The 9,044-nt window shown below is 37.6% G+C and overlaps 1 pseudogene; it reads right to left on the reverse strand.

The window, feature by feature from the left end:
- Positions 1-2,382: 2,382 nt before the first annotated feature.
- Positions 2,383-3,138, reverse strand: LOC137728121 (small ribosomal subunit protein eS25y pseudogene; annotated as a pseudogene).
- Positions 3,139-9,044: the final 5,906 nt, after the last annotated feature.

Genomic DNA, 9,044 nt, shown 5'->3' on the forward strand with positions numbered 1-9,044 from the left:
AGACATTAGATTTATGGCACATCAGATTAGGTCACGTTAGCTGTCACAAGCTAAATGTGATGATGAAGAAGTCAATGCTTAAGGGGCTACCTCAGCTTGACATTAGAACGGACACGGTTTGTGCAGGATGCCAATATGGTAAAGCACATCAACTACCATACGAAGTGTCAAAGTTTAAAGCGAAAGAACCGTTGGAGTTGGTTCATTCTGATGTGTTCGAGCCCATCAAGCAACCATCAATAAGTGGGATTCGGTACATGGTGACGTTCATTGATGACTTCTCCAGGTATGTATGGATTTTCTTTATGAACGAAAAATCTGAAACATTTTCAAAATTTAAATAGTTTAAGGAGACAGTTGAAGGAGAAGTGGGAGAGAAGATCCGTTGCATACGCATGGATAATGGAGGAGAATATACCTCAAATGAGTTTTCCCAGTATCTACAAGAATGTAGAATACGTCACCAATTCACATGTGCCAACACTCCACAACAGAATGGTGTAGTGGAAACAAATAATTGACATCATAAAAAAAATATGTCGGAGTAAATGTACCAGGAAGGTTTTGGGCTGAAGCAATGAGAATTGCAGCTCATGTGATCAACAGGCTTCCTTAACCAAGGTTAGAATTTGTCTCACCCTTTGAGAAACTGTGGGATATGAAACCTACAGCTAGTTACTTTCATGTATTTGGTTGTGTGCTACGTATTTGTTCCAGGTCACCTACGTAGCAAGTTTGACAAAAAGGCAGTTCGATCTATCTTTGTGGGATAAAACAGCCAAAGAAAATGATGGAAATGTTGTGATTCTACGACTGGAAGGTGTTACACATCAAGAGATGTAGTGTTTGATGAAGCATCTTCTTGGTGGTCCTCAGAAAATGAGGCGTTGCCTGATTCGAGAGAGATTAAAGATAAGCTGCAACAAAAGATGAGGGAGCAAACTGTTCAAATTCAATCGAGACAAAGTGAGTCTGAGGATTCGCTTAATGGTGATGATGTTAAACCTGGCGTATATCAACAACCAGAAGAAGAAAAGACCTAGTGAAGTGGAAGTATCAACTCCACAATCACAACTAAGGAAATCAACGAGAATCCAGAAGCCAAATCCTAAATATGCCAATGCAGCCATAAAAGAAGAAGCAGTTGAACCTGAGTGGTTCCAAGTTGAGAGAAGAGGTCACTGCAGTGAAGCTAAATCAAGCTTGGAATCTAGTGTCAAAGCGAAGAGATGTGAAACCCAAATCACGCAAACGGGTGTGCAAGAAAAAGCTTTGTCATCAACTCACCATGGAGGAAAGAATGAGGTGGTGTTGAGGGGGAGTATTGAAAGTACAACACCAGCCCAAAGATTAAGGTCTAGCCCATTATGAAAGTTTTCCTATACTAGAAGAATCATGCATGGGATTTTGCTAGAGAACTCTAGCAAGCATGTCGGTAAGTAGCTGCAGATGTACTAGATTTTTCTAGTTCAAATCTGCATGTGAAGTGGGTGATTTAGCTAGAAAGTTCTAGCAGCTAGTAATATTGTGTGGCTATTTTGCAAAGCCTAGGTCTGTTAAGCTCACCTATAAATAGGTGATGTGCTACGCTAAACAAACCAACTAAGCAAGAATAAGAAGTAAGAGTGGTCTAGTAAATGAGTAGTCTAGTGAGGAGTGTAAGTGTTCTAGAAAGTGTGAGAGTGTCATAGCTTCTTAAAGTGTGTCCTTAAGAGTGTGTCTTGTAATATTTTGTGAGTATAATATAAGTAATTTGTTTACTTGTTTGTCTCTCCAACACTTGTGTTAGAGTTGTGTACTCTAATTTTTCCTCAACACAAGGTTGACATGCCAGACACTCAATAGTTTTAGCGTTGATATTTTTTTTTTCGAAGAAATGATAAAATTTTATTAAAACAAGACAAGGAAATACAAGAAATAGATAAGAAATCCACCAACTAGCAAAACTAGCTAAAACGTCTCAAGTTGGACTACTTTAGAGGTAACTAAAGTTGAACCAAATTCATTTTCCTTGCTAATAAGAAAGAGAATAATCACCAAATTCATTTTAGCGTTCATATTACGCTCAAGGCAAACACCAAACGTCGTTTCGCCATAGAACAATGCATGCAGCACACAACCTAAAGCAACTCTATTAACACGCATTAGGATACCCATCATTAGTTAAGCAAACAACATTTGTGATGCAGTTCATCTCAAAACAAAACTGATCTTGTTCAACCTTGTACAGTAAATTATAAACAGCATCACCATTTACATGAAATAGGGACAATAGTCAGTTTCGAGGATTCGAAGTTGTGTGACAAAGCCCACCAATAAAGAAAATGCCTCAAATCATCTCATGGATAATAAACAAAAACCGAAATCTGAGATGCATATATGTAAGTAGAAACCAATTTCATCAGAAATTCTTTAGGTTCTAATAAGCAAAACTAAACATTGTAAATTCAAAACGATGTTACATAGCGTAAGAGGGGTAACAATAACCAAAAAAATATCCATGCTTCCAGAGACATGAAAATGCAAACAAGCCCTAGGTGTTGGTGGCTCTGGTGTAGATCTGCCGGCTGGCGTGAGCCGAGACCATCCGAATCAACCTTAGGCCATCAACTCTCTGATCGCCTTCCTCGCGAGTGACCCATTGATCCTGAGGCGGTCAAAGAGAATGGAAAGCGTGATGAGCTTATACTTGGGAGCCTCCATGAGTAGTTTGTCGTAGGTGCCCTGGTCGAAGAGCACCATGTTGTTAACCTTCTCCTTTTGCTTCCCTTTGCTCTACTTCTTCTTCTTCTGCTTTCCTCATTCGGACTTCGTCGACTTTGACGACGGCGGTGCCTTATCCTTCTTCGGCGCCTGAAATTTAAAAAACTCGAATTGTTAGAGGCATTTACACAAACAGGTAAAGATCAATATGGAAGCTAAACTTGGTTGTGGAGTTGGTCCGTACCATTGGATCGGTTTACGGCGATAAAGGGAGGAAGAATGAGAAAGATGACGGTTTGGGGCAGGAGAATGAGTGAATGCAGATGAGATGGAGGGGGTTGAGAAGCAAGTAAAAGCAACTCCACCAGAGGCTATAACATGGTGGACAGGCGACCCAAAAAAACCCAATAGCCTCCCTCCCTTGCTCCAGCCCATGCAGATTGGGCTTGGGGAGGCCTGGTGGACAGGCCAATAGGGAATCAACAGCCCTAGAGCCTGAGGGCCAACTGATGCCAGGCTGATGTCAAGGTGACGTCAACCACGAACTGTAGAGAGATCGAGAAAAAATGGCTTTCGGTTACAACCCCGACAACGCAGCCGGCTTCAGGTTCTTACTCATTTTGTTGGTGACGTACGGCCTCATGGTGGCGCTGGTTCACTCCATACTCACCATGCGCTTCATCAAGCCTCTTGAGATCGACGCCCCTGATCACTTCTCGGAAGCCAGAGCTCTCAAGCACGTTAGAGTCTTGACCCAAGAGATCGACGGCCGCCAAGTGGGCTCATTTTTCAATGCCCTCACTGCATTTTTCTCCCCTTTTTGTCCAAATTGAAGAAAAAACAATTTGAGATTTTTTTCTGGGTTTGATTTGAATTCGCCATTGTTATTGCTATTGGAGAGATTGGGTACACTGTTTGGTTTATGGGTTGAGGTACTTATTTGCAGTTTCCTAATTTGTTGATAGGAAGGGTGTCCTGGCTTGACAGAAGCTACTCGATACATTACAAGGCAATTGTAAATGATAAAATTATTTTGTATTATTTTATAAAATAAAAAATACTAATATTTTATTGTTTATTGCCATGGCTATTCAATTTATAAGTGGAGATGCAAAAAAGAAATTACTATTCATTAAAGGCAGTTACTATTCACTGAAGGAGATTGAATAGGAAGTTGCCCTAGAGGGCCTTTGTCACGCTGGAGTTGCTTTAATAGTAGGAGGACTAAATTTAGAAACTAAATTTGCAAACTAGATTATTTGTCACCAATAAGAATAAGCATATTTATCAACGTGTAAGTAATAAGTCAATCATCAACTTTCATGTTCTTTAGTTTTCAAAATTTTATCTATAAATTTAATCTTCTTAGCATAAAGCAAGGCTTTCGTTGCTGTCGTATTACAAATTTACAAGTTTCTGCACCATTTGGGGCCCCTTGGGTTTGACAGACCAAGCCACGCATAAAATTAAAGATCCAAAATACTTGGGTCTAACTTCTATCACATTGCACCATGAAATTTTGAAATTATATCAATTTGTTGGGTGCGGCTTTCATGGTCCTTACCATTTTATTGTTCGGGTATTTTCTAAATGAATTTAGCAAGTTTTTTTTTTTTTTGTTGAAAAAAAATAATTCCATTCCATTAAGAAAAGACAAGGGTTGTGATTGGGCCAGCATATATTAGCCGGCCAACACAAAGGATTGCAAGCAACCCAAAAAAATTGGGAAACCCCAAGTACAAAATAAGCCAAACCCAATAACCGAAACAAACATAACATAAACCTTAATCTATATAACAGCTGAACACCACCGCCACCACAAACATCTTACCATTAGCCACCAAGGGCAATAGGGAAAACAATCGAGTGGTTAATTCGATCAAGATATCGCCACACAAAACTTCTCATGTTGTTGGAAACAAATTCGCAAACATCTGCAGATGGAGATCCAACGAAATTGTTCATAATATACGGCGAATGGAGAATAGGGTTGATTGGGGCGGTGTGGTTGAATCCATATTGGATTGCCTGTATATCTCTGAGAAGGAAAATCAAACCACGGATGTAGTTCTAAGTAAGAATGTTGTGATGAGCAATGCATCGTGAACCATCCTTGATGAATAGCTTATGGTGGGGTGTCGAGGAGATGAGTTCTCTATGGACATGTCTAAGTGCAAACGACTGCAAATATGTAGGATGAGCATATGTTAAGCGTAGGTAGGATGAGCATATGTATACTGGAGCGAATGAAGAGTCCAGAGAAGGTGAAGAGTTGTCTAAGAGTCAAAATAGAAGTCTCCTAATAAATACCCAAGCTAGAGTATTTATAAAGATCTTGAGAATCCTTGTAGGGAGAGTAATCCCAATTAAATTGAGAGATTATCTAAGAGAAAATCTCGGATAAGATATTCAATCCTTGTAGGATATATGATTACGCTGACTAATCCCCAATATATCCTAATATGACCTGAATTAGGGTTTTCTTACTTGGGAGACAAGTGTATCTTCAATGGGCTTAAGCCTAGCCTATCGGAGTAAGGTTGTTAGTCTACGCTTCATGGGCTATGGGCATTCCAGTCAACCTTGCCTCCCAAGGTGCCATGTGTCATGGTTCCAAAAATCATGGTCCTACCATTGCCCCTAACTAGACTTCTAAGAGTATACTCAGCTTTGAAGATGGATGGTTACCAACAGGCCATGCGTGAATCATCTCAGAATAACACCTTCAGAATGTGCAATCGGGTTATGAGGAATACAAACCCAATATTTGGAATGAAAGTACTTACTAAACAAGCTTCAGTGTTATAAAAAAAATCGAAACAAAAACTGAAAATAAAATCATTATCAAACCGTCCATTATTTAATCTTGTGCTTAGTTTCTTGGTGGTTAATTTCCAAGACATGACGATTTTGCACTGAACCTGTTTATGTTCATTTAGATACATGTTTAAAGTGGATAGTTGTTAACAAATGTGTTTCCTCATGGGAAGATATGTCAACACTTTACATGCCTTCATCTAATTTCTGCCCACAAAATGACAAATAAATATGTACATACAAAATTAAAGACATTATGTATTTAGTGGAATCTAAAGTCGGCTAATTCAAATCCAACGTGTGCGTTTTGTGGTTTGCATAGGAAATAATGGATAGCAAATATGAAATGCTCAATCAAGGCGGGAGAAGAATTGTGTGGCCTTTAGCTTTTCAAATAAAAATTCATGAGAACTTTTTCTTTCCAACTGATTTTGATGTTAGAAAACATATTCAGCATTGGTTTCTGAATTACGGATAACTGTACCTTTGTTCCATAAATTATGGATTACTTTTCAGCTAAGATAGTCATTGAGATTGTCATAACTCCTCACTTTCGTTCCTGAGATTTAAAATCGATATAAGTGATTCCTGAAATTGTTCACCGTCAATCATTTTGGTCATTCTGTGAAAAATTTCCATTAAATTGAAGAACAATCTCAAAAACTGCTTCCATCGATTTTATATCTTAGGAACCAAAGTGTGAAATTTTGCCAATTTCATGGACCATTTTGGATAACTTTATACTCAATGTTATGTTATGAGTCATTATAAATTCCTAGTTATGTATAAATATGTGAGTGAATTGATAGTCTAATAACATTACATGTTAAGACAATTTCAACAAAACAACATGTACTTTTTCGAGTCAACTATTTCACGGTATTTATAAATTAGCCAATCAGTTAAATTCCAGGCAATCGGATCTCAGCTGATTAAAATGATAAAGAAACATGTAAGAAATTAACAATTTGAAAAGAAGATTTAGCGTTCCATTAACCCTAATAAAGGGGCTTTGTTTTTTATTTAACAATAATTAATTAAACTGAGTGGCTTTTGTTTGTTGCAACCTTATCTCTTCTCCAAAGTCTTTACCAGAAAGGAAAGTGGCATTACCACTAACAACAAAAGCTTCTAATTGAATCAGCAACTGATTCCAACATTATATATTGTGGTATGGATTGGATAGGAGGACCAATTTTTCCAACAGGACTAGGCATTATTTTTTAAGATTCGAAAGGCATCTCTCTCTCTCTCTCTCTCTCTCTCTCTCTTCCCACACACACACACACAATTACACAAACACACACACTCGACACGCAGAGGATTGAATAATGTAACCTATAAAGAAAATGGAGCCCATAGATCTAGCCCGTCTGAAGTTAAAACCGCACCCAATAAAGGAGAAATTCTTCTGTGTCCGGACTAGACCGCATGTCCCGACGGGTCAAGAGACAAAAATCATCATCTATCCCATTCCCTTGATTTCGTTAGGTTCACCGTTCTCATTTTGTGTCTCACTCCTTCTCACACCACTCATAGCCCACCACATTATTTGACAAAAAAAAAAAAAAAAAAAATCACAAATTCAAATATTACAAGTAGTACATTACACTAAAGCTGACAACAAAACCAAGCTCCAATAACAAGGACATTGTTAGTTGAAGACTTCACGTTTCTTCGAACACCTCCAACGAAAAAACTTTGAGAGTTAAATACTGACCATAATACTTGAGCCTCAGCAGTTCTTGGCTTTCTCTATCTGCATAAACATAAGCATATGTATCAAAAGGAAAAAAAGTCTTGTACTCTTCACTAGGAAAAGTGAATAGATATACAAAATCGAATAACGTACACAAGATGAATTCTAAACTTTTCTAGAACATCCATTGTCTATTAATTACATAGGTTTCTCTGTTCACAGCACAAGAAATAGTCTATCTTATTCACAAACGAACAATTAGCTTCTCATACCAACTTTTATATACCATATGCATTTCATGTGGCAAAAAATCTAAGACCTCCCCACAAAAGCAGCCTGAAGATTAGAAATCATAACCGGGTACTCTCCCTTCTCATCATACTCAACAAAATCCTCAGGCACAAGTCAGTGTTCTCAAAGTTTGTGCCATTCAACTACAAAAGAAAAGAACACTAGTTTAAGTTTACATAAAGATGCAATACAATTAAATTTGGTGACAGTTAAATGTTATTACAAGAGACGGGGTCAAAAAAAAAGTATCTCAATTATCTGCAGTTCCCACACCTCGAATGTGTTGTTCTCATAACATGATATCTAACACTACTAACCATAAGACATTTATACAAAAGCCTCATTCGTGAAATACAATGATATATTTATACAAAAGGCTTACCAAGTTATTAGGAGATTCTCGTTCAATTCATTATGTACATTAACAACAATATTGTTGTTTGTAGTAGTATTGATAAGAGGGCCTGAAAACTTCCCATTAACTACTATAACCTGCAATCAAAATTCCAAAAAAAACAAGTAATGCAAGTCAAATTCTGATGTACTTAAATAATTGCTCAAACTCCAAACAGAAAAAGCTCTAATTAAGGTCTGGGCTTTGAGTAAAAGAGACGGGAGATGGAGAAACAAGGGGATTGAAGGTGAATAAGGAAATGATGGAGATTTACGGCTTTCAATTTTCACGACTTTATCTTTCAATTGGGAAAATTTTAAAACCACTTAGCTGTGGCGCGCGCGGGGGAAGTAAATAATTTTAATATCCACAAATATTATCAAGGCGCTAACAAAAATAAATAAATAAAAAAACATCAAAAACATCAACCACGGGCCGGATACGTGCTGAAATTTAAAGGCAAGCACTACACGTGGTGATTTTTGATAACTAAGGACAAAACTGATTAAAAGCAACCCAATGGTTGGTACATGATGATTTGCGACGATTGGGTCTTATTCACATGGACCATGACTTTTTGAAACATAAGAATTTCATTAATAAATAAACCGAGGAACATCATCGACATGGAATACAATTTCAAGATTACAAATGCAGAACACAAAGATAATACAAAATTTCACTCACGTCTAACCTAATAAAAGATAATGCTTATAAGAACAAAATCGTGCATTACTTCTAATGAACTTGCAAATGACAACAGTACTTTGACAAAGAAGCCCTACTATGCATCATCAGGAAAAGATCCCTATAATCCTTTACCAAATCAGTACATAACAAACTCCTCAGAAGTACAATTCTTCGACCACAAAAAATCCATACCTAACTAACAATTTAGATAAGCTTACAAGGCCTAAACCTTAACGGTTGGATTCAACACCCTCCACGCACATAAGGTAAACACAATACTATCAGTTAAGTACATGCAAAGACAAACGACAACAAACACGCCTATGAATTCCCTTAAACCCGCAATGACACCACAAGGGAAAGATCTCACCGCCCCCTGATTATTTTTTAATCGTTGAGTAGCGAAACACACACACACACACACACACTGCGTCCTTAATTGTTAGAGAA

This window comes from Pyrus communis, chromosome 10 (genome assembly GCF_041283825.1).
Source record: "Pyrus communis isolate YQ-2024b chromosome 10, ASM4128382v1, whole genome shotgun sequence".
NCBI classification, from domain to species: domain Eukaryota; kingdom Viridiplantae; phylum Streptophyta; class Magnoliopsida; order Rosales; family Rosaceae; genus Pyrus; species Pyrus communis.